This window comes from Pseudopipra pipra, unplaced genomic scaffold (assembly GCF_036250125.1).
Source record: "Pseudopipra pipra isolate bDixPip1 unplaced genomic scaffold, bDixPip1.hap1 HAP1_SCAFFOLD_533, whole genome shotgun sequence".
Taxonomy (NCBI): Eukaryota; Metazoa; Chordata; class Aves; order Passeriformes; family Pipridae; genus Pseudopipra; species Pseudopipra pipra.
In genome coordinates this window covers 1-7956 of record NW_026991017.1, presented here as the reverse complement: position 1 = coordinate 7956, position 7956 = coordinate 1, and the positions used below count along the sequence as shown (strand labels likewise).

General features: G+C 51.0%; 1 long non-coding RNA gene across 1 annotated transcript; it reads right to left on the bottom strand.

The window, feature by feature from the left end:
- Positions 1–1979: 1979 nt before the first annotated feature.
- LOC135408624 (uncharacterized) lies at positions 1980–4784 on the bottom strand. The gene is made up of 4 exons (XR_010427726.1): positions 4678–4784; positions 3203–4360; positions 2606–2783; positions 1980–2021 (listed from the first exon to the last, which is right to left on the bottom strand). It is a non-coding gene; the product is annotated as an uncharacterized LOC135408624 (long non-coding RNA).
- Between the last annotated feature and the right edge of the window lie 3172 nt (positions 4785–7956).

The following is a 7956-nucleotide window of genomic DNA, read 5'->3' as shown; positions in this document are numbered from 1 at the left end:
TCAGTTCCCTTCTTCCTTCTTTCTTCACCTCCCTTGCTTGGTCCCTTTCAATCCCTTGGCTCAGCTCTCTGCAGTTTCCAGGCTACATCCCACTGCAAAAAGGATCAGCTCTTGTTACATCTCAACATGCACATATCATTCCCACTTTACCCTAAGGATCCACTTTGTTCTGCTCACCAATCAAAAGGAGCTTTCCGAACTCAAGAATAACAGACCCCAGGTCCTTTTTCTGCAACTTCAGCTGCTATAAATGTGACCCACAAGACCTGGAAAGGCCCTTCCCACTTCACCTGCAGGGCTGGCAGTGCCACCACTGGACACGGACCCAGGGGCTGGGCAGGAACGGAGGGGCTGGGGCGTCCAATCCATCGGCCCAGGCGGCACCAGGAGTTCCTGGAGTTCCTGAGGGGAGAGCCTCAAGACAACAAAGGATTAGGAAGATCACTTTTTCCTTTCATAGGTCTTTCTCCTGGAATATGGGGAGTTGGACAAGGCCTACTGGTGCAACAAGGACACACTCAAGGCTATCTATTCAAAGGATCTACCAGCACTCAAAAGCTATCACTGTCCTTCTGTCAGGGCAAACTCAGCAAACTCTGTTTGCCAAGAGCCTCCTGGAGGATTTCCAGCTTTTTGGGCTCTCTTTTAACCATTTTTCCCATCACTGTAGCTGGGACTATCACCTGCCCTACAGGGGGAACAGCCCACAAAGTTCACTCGCAGGGATGCCATTAACTCAAAGTCCCTTCTCAGGGGGGTCACGGCACACCTTGTCCTTTGTTTGCCCTCCCCACCAAAGATGCTTCCAACAGTTCTGAGACATCTGGCAGACCCAGAGCTCTCCTCAGGGAATGCTTCAGCTGCTTAAAGGCTGCCCTTGCACCATCTAGCCAAGGCAGCAAATGCTTACAGGCTGTTCTTAAAAGCTGGTATAAAAGTCTTACCACACATCCAGAGAGAGCAATCCAGAGTCCAGCCTGTCCCACCATTCCCAGCAAGGCAGTTCATGGGCTGTCTGGGGCTCAGGAGGAGTCAGGGGGCTTCTTTTCTTCCTTCCTGCTTTTCAGGTTTTTCTCCTTCAAAAGCAAAGGCTTCTTGGCTTTCCTTGCTCAAGCAGATGCAGCAAAGGCCATCTTTGCAATCCAATACTGGAAACTGCTCGAGGTTGTCATTTAAGGTGGTTTTCTCAGGTCCTGCACTAATCAATCATCCTGGCCATTGGTTTCTTGGCAGGTTCTTGCATTCACATCCTACAAACAAACCAGGATGAGCAAATTTAGCTGTTACTGCAACCAATCCAGTCTGGCATTCTGATTTTAAAGGATACTGGGTTTGCCTTACCCATATAGATCCCACATCAGGGGTAATACCTACAGGTTCTGCCCTCTTCCACTCTCCTGCAATTCCACTGGCCCACACCACAGGAACAACTGCAGCTGCCACTTCAGTCGGGACCTTGCTGCTGACAGGAGTTATTCCCTGCACAACAAGAGCTGCTGCTTGGACACATTTAGTTTCAGCAATTACAGTTTCAATATCCCCAGTTTTCCATTTCATTTCTGCCTCAACTTTTCCACTCAATCTCTTCCTAGCACAGGTTTGGGTGAGTTTGGCAAACAGACAAACTGAGGAATTCCCCAATGTTTTCCCAGTTTAACCCCTGTCACACCAATCACCTTAACACTGCCAGTCCTTAATTCTCCCTCTACTGGGTTAAGGACTGAGGAAGTTGGACCTGTGTCTGACCAGGACATGTGCAAACCAAATGCTGGGGACTGGAACACACACCTGGCACTCCTGCAGCTCTTACCATTACATTCAAGAGAAAATAGTCAATTGTACCATCACTGCTCATTTCTTCTGTGCCACAGCAACATCATTCCAGGCCTCTCACTGCCTACCCTATGCTTCTCCCAGCAGCTCCAGTGGCACCAAAACTTGTCCTGAAAGCACAAAGGCTCCTCTTGGGAGGACCATGACCCACCCAGACTGTAGCACTGGAATTCCATCTCCTGGACAAGCTGGGAGAAGCAGGGAAGAAAAACAAGGACCTTACAGGTCAATTGGGGGCACCTCTTCATCCAACAGCAGCTCCAAGAAAGGTACTGAGTCAACACCTCACCAAAGACACAGGAAAACAACTGCCAACACCTGGACAATCACTTCAGTTTTCAACTGATAAAGCAACACTGAAGAAAAGCTTTTCAGACACTTGGCAAGACTCCATCCCACTTTAACCAGTGTGTGGGACTCGTTCCCAGCCTCCTGAGGTTCATTTCCCACCTCACTCAGGGCTGCAGTACACCTGGTTCTACACACACACAGGGAGTTGCTGCTGTTCCTGCATTCCAGTCTCCTGGTTCCCCTTGCAACTCCTCCAGCTGTGCCCAGCTCTCCAGTGCCCATTCCTTTGCCCACTGCACTTGTTCACAGCCCCAGGGCTCCCAGGGCCACCCTGGGCTCTCCCCTGCCCTGACACTCAGGGCCCTTTCCCAGCCCCGACTCCATCCAGCACTGACCCAGCTGCTGCACCTGCAATTCTCCTGCTCCTGCCCTCCCTCTGCCTGCAAAACACCCCTGCCAGCTCCTGCACCCCACCTCTTACCTCCCAGCAAAGCAGAGCTGCATCCTCCTGGATCCTCCAGCTGGATGCTGCTGGCTCTGGGCAGCTCCCACCCTTCAGCAGGGGATGCCAAAGGCAGCTCTGGGGACTGGCCCGAGGGCAGGGACACCCACTCTGGCTCACACCAACACTCAGCCAGCTCAGGCCTGGGCTCTTCTGCCTGCAGGGCAACAAACAGCCAAGCAGGGACACTGGGACACTCCAAGGAAACAGGCAAAACAAACTCAGCAGCCTGGCACACCACAGCCCCCAGACCTGCCCAGGCTCCAGCTGCTGCACAGACCTGTGGCCACACAGGACCCAAACCCACCCCCAGCACAGACAACCCTGGGCAGGTCAAGCTGCTCATTCCCAAACACAACCAAACATCCATCCCACTGTCTGCCAGCCCCTGCTCCCAGCAATCCATCATCTTTCCCATTTCCTTTCTTTACAGGTCCTTCCATTCACATTCTACTATCAAACCATGATCACAGCAAATTTAGCTGTTAATAAAACCAATCCAGCTTGGCTTCCTAATTTTGAAGGATACTGGGTTTGCCTTACCAGGAGAGACTCTGCCTTAGGGGTAAAACTTACAGGTTCTGTCCTTGTCCATTTTCTTGGAATTCCACTGGCCCACACCACAGGAACAACTGCAGCTGCCACTTCAGTCAGGACCTTACTGCTGACAGGAGTTATTATCCCTCTGTAAACACCAAACTGCTTCAATACAAACAATCCAGTGGACACTACAACTCCTTGGCACTTTCAGTGTAACCAGTGCAAGTCAGTTGCTAAGTTACAAAAGCTTTTCTTCTCAAGTTGTAATTAATTAAGATATCAAAACAACAACAACTGTGAGATAAGAGATCCCCCCCAATGGTTCTACTTTTAGGGAAACAAAAACCCAAACCCCCATCCCCAGTACTGCAATAGCTCAGGCTCCCAGAAAGGCCCAGGGGCTGGGCTGGGGCTTTTGGCTGCCCTGGAGCACAGGCAGGAACACGATGTCACCACCCCACGGGCACAGCTGAGAACCCAAAGAGCAGCCACACCAGCAGCTCCTGCCAGCCCTGCTGGGCTGGGCCTTGGGGAGGAAGGGCACTGACCTTTCTTCCTGCCTAGGAGCAAAGAGCCTCCTTGCTTAGCACTTCTCCTGCCAAGGGCATCAGCTCAGATGGGAAGTTCACCAAGTGCAACTTCTTGCACTGAGCAAGATTCCTCTTCCCTGGACAATCTCTTTCCAGCTGAACTCAGAAGTACACACAAAAGTTCAGGTGTTACCTAAAATTTCATACAAGAACCTCTGAGACTCAATTGATGAGTTTTAGAAGCCAGGCAATCTTTTATTCCTACGCTCTTGAATCATTCCAGCCCACTACGAGTCCTGGCAATAAGCTCCCAAAGGGCACACAGAGCTATCTCCACTGCAGCTGATATGGCAGCATTACAGGAGGATTCATTTTCCTTCCCTGCATTCCTGTTCCACATACAGGACATTTTCCAACACTCATTACCATACACACCTACCCTTAGAAGGTTTCCAAGGGGCTTCACCGAGGGCCTTCCCAGGTCTGCTCTGTCTGGAGCCCTCAAAGTCCTCAGTGCCTGCCTTAGGAACCTCAACACAACTCACCTGTTTACACAGCAACTTGGTGCTGCTTGCCTGCTGCCTCACTTCCCTTCTTAACCTCCCTTGGTTGGTCCCTTTCAATCCCTTGGCTCAGCTCTGTGCATTTTCCAGGTTACATCCCACTGCAAAAAGGATCAGCTCTTGTTACATCTCAACACTCAGATATCATTCCCCCTTTATTCTTGACACTTCTCCACTAGGCCAATGTCTCATTATTTAAAGCAGAGTTTGACTCCTCAGTGACAACAACAGCTACAGCCCTGAATCTTAACACAGGCTGAGACACAAACACGGATGGGAACTCTGAAGGATCCACTTTGTCCTGCTCACCAATCCAAAGGAGCTTTCTGAACTCAAGAAGAGACCCAACATCCTTTTTCTGCAACTTTGGCTACTATAAATGGATCCATAAGACCTGCAAAGGCCCTTCCCACTTCACCTGCAGGGCTGGCAGTGCCACCACTGGACACGGACCCAGTGGCTGGGCAGGAACGGAGGGGCTGGGGCGTCCAATCCATCGGCCCAGGCGGCACCAGGAGTTCCTGGAGTTCCTGCAGGGGAGAGCCTCAAGACAACAAAGGATTATGGAGATCATTTTTAACTTCAATAGGCATATCTCCTAGAATATGGGGACTTTGGCAAGGCCTACTGGTGGAACAAGGACACACTCAAGGCTATCTATTCAAAGCATCTACCAGCACTCAAAAGCTATCACTATCCTTCTGTCAGGGGGAACTCAGCAAACTCTGTTGGCCAAGAGCCTCCAGGAGCATTTCCAGCTTTTTGGGCTCTCTTTTAACCATTTCTCCCATCACTGTAGCTGGGACTCTCACCTGCCCTACAGGGGGAACAGCCCACAAAGGTCACTTGCAGGGATGCCATTAACTCAAAGTCCCTTCTCAGGGGGGTCACTGCACACCTTGGCCTTTGTTTGCCCTCCCCACCAAACATGATTCCAACAGTTCTCAGAGGTCTGGCAGACCCAGAGCTCTCCTCAGGGAATGCTTCAGCTGCTTAAAGGCTGCCCTTGCACCATCTAGCCAAGGCAGCAAATGCTTACAGGCTGTTGGAGAAGTTGGCAGAACAGTCTTACCACACATCCAGAGGGAGCAATCCAGAGTCCACCCCGTCCTATCATTCCCAGGAAGGCAGTTCATGGGCTGTCTGGGGCTCAGGAGGAGTCAGGGGGCTTCTTTTCTTCCTTCCGGCTTTCTGGATTTTCTCCTGCCAAAGCAAAGGTTTCTTGGCTTTCCTTGCTCAAGGAGATGCAGCAAAGGCCATCTTTGCAATCCAATATTGGAAACTGCTCGAGGTTGTCATTCAAGGTGGTTCTCTCAGGTCCTGCACTCATCAATCATCTTGGACATTGGTTTTCTTGGCAGGTTCTTGCATTCACATCCTACAAAGCAAACCAGGATGAGCCAATTTAAGTGTTACTGCAACCAACCCAAGCTGGCATTCTGATTTTAAAGGATACTGGCTTTGCCTTACCAGGAGAGATCCCACATTAGGGGTAATACCTACAGGTTCTGCCCTCTCCCACTCTCCTGCAATTCCACTGGCCCACACCACAGGAACAACTGCAGCTGCCACTTCAGTCAGGACCTTGCTGCTGACAGGAGTTATTCCCTGCACAACAAGAGCTGCTGCTTGGACACATTTAGTTCCAGCAATTACAGTTTCAATATCCCCAGTTTTCCATTTCATTTCTGCCTCAACTTTTCCAGTCCATCTCTTCCTAGCACAGGTTTGGGTGAGTTTGGCAAATAGGGAAACTGAGGAATTCCCCAATGTTTTCCCAGTTTAACCCCTGTCACACCCATCACCTTAACACTGCCAGTCCTTAATTCTCCCTCTACTGGGTTAAGGACTGAGGAAGTTGGACCTGTGTCTGACCAGGACATGTGCAAACCAAATGCTGGGGACTGGAACACACACCTGGCACTCCTGCAGCTCTTACCATTACATTCCAGAGAAAACAGCCAATTGCACCATCACTGCTCATTTCTTAATCCCAATCCCACACTTCTTTGGCACTTGGAGCACCACTTTTAGAACCCAATTACAGCCCATTAGAGAGCTCCATGTCTAGCAGGGACAGCTACCCCTGGGATACTCTCAGCAATGCCTGAATCCATGGCAGGGACCTTGCTTTGAGCTCCCCCAGGGCCAGGCACCCCAGAGGATCTCCTCCGAATAATCCTTTCGGTGCGCGCTGGAGTCCTCGGGGTGCCCCAACCCGGGGGAGGCACCAACAGCACTGTCCCTCCAGGGGGGCCAATTTGTGTCTCAAGCTTGCCATGGACAGCCCAAAAGGCATTTCAAGAGGCCTTCTTTGGAACCCACCAATGGGTACGGGCAGGAAGCCACAAGAAGGTCTCATTTCTAAAGGCAGGTGGGATCTTGCCTGTGTCCCAGACTGGTCCGGGGATCTGAGGCCCTTCCCGAGAAAATCTCGGTGCCGGCATGAAGGGCCAGAGATCCCTTGGAGCCACGGGAAAGCAGGCACAGAGTCCCTCCTGGGGGGGCAATTTTCCTGTCTGAAATCAGCTCTTCAAAGAAACTTCTAAGACTCAGCTGGTGAGTTTTAGAAGCCAGGCATTCCTACACACTGTGAGATATTTTAAAAGCTTATTGAGTGAAAAAACAAAGCTTTTATCAGTGACATCTGATCTCAAACAGTCAGCTCCTTTCTCCTTTCAGTACAAAATTATTTTCATGGAATCATTTAATAGGAAGTGCCCAGGAACCCCAGACTGTGCTTTCCAGAACAGAAAATAAACAGAGGGAAGGAGCTTTTGCACAAGTGTAACATACTCCAGAACACACCTGACTTTAGTTTTACTCTGTAGGTTCAAATATAGCAGAAGATGAAAACTCCAGCAGAGAGAGCTGGCACATTACCCATGGTACCCTGACAAGTCCACCTTAAAGAGTACCTGGAGAAAAATCGCAGTTCTGCGAGTCCCTTTTGCCTGCAGATGGCTGGGGATCCTCTCCATCCACCTCGTGCTCTCCCAAACAGCAGAAAGGGGAACCTCAGGGACATGGTGGCACTCGACATCCTGCTGAGAGAGCAAGGAAACCTTTAGCATAAAGGGGAGTTGGAATCTAAAACTTCCTTTCCTGGGAGCTTTGTGAAGCCTGCAACCAAGAGGGGGAAAATTTGCAACTCCTTTGGTGCAGGTGTCAACAGAGGCCAACAGAGCTTTCACCTTTTTCAGACAACTGTGCCCCTTTTGGCTCCCTGGCAGCTCCAATGGCACCAGAACCCCCTTCCTGCACACCCACGGGTGTCACACACAGGCACCCACACACCTTTGCTCCAGCCCACACGTGGCCAACATTTCCTCACCCTGGACATCCCACAGGCAGTATTTTTGCTAGAGAGCACAGCAACCCCCCTGTCCTCACAAACTGCCTCCCTGAAAAAAGGAATAATTTCTCCTGGACACTCCTCCCACAGTCAAGGTCTTTTCACATGTGCTCAGGGTCCCTCCCAGCTTCTGCCTGTCCTTGCATTTAAAGGCATGGGCATGTTTCAACAGCAAACCCAGCTCCTCACTGGCAGTATAAGCCCTGCTCTTACCTGGACAGACTCCCGGGCTCGGCACAGCTGTGGCTCATGGAGCTGCTTCCCAAGGCCCTTCTCTCTCCCAGCAGGAAGCACAACTCGCCTCCACTCCCCAGCACCAGGGGAAACCAGAGCCAGGCTGGA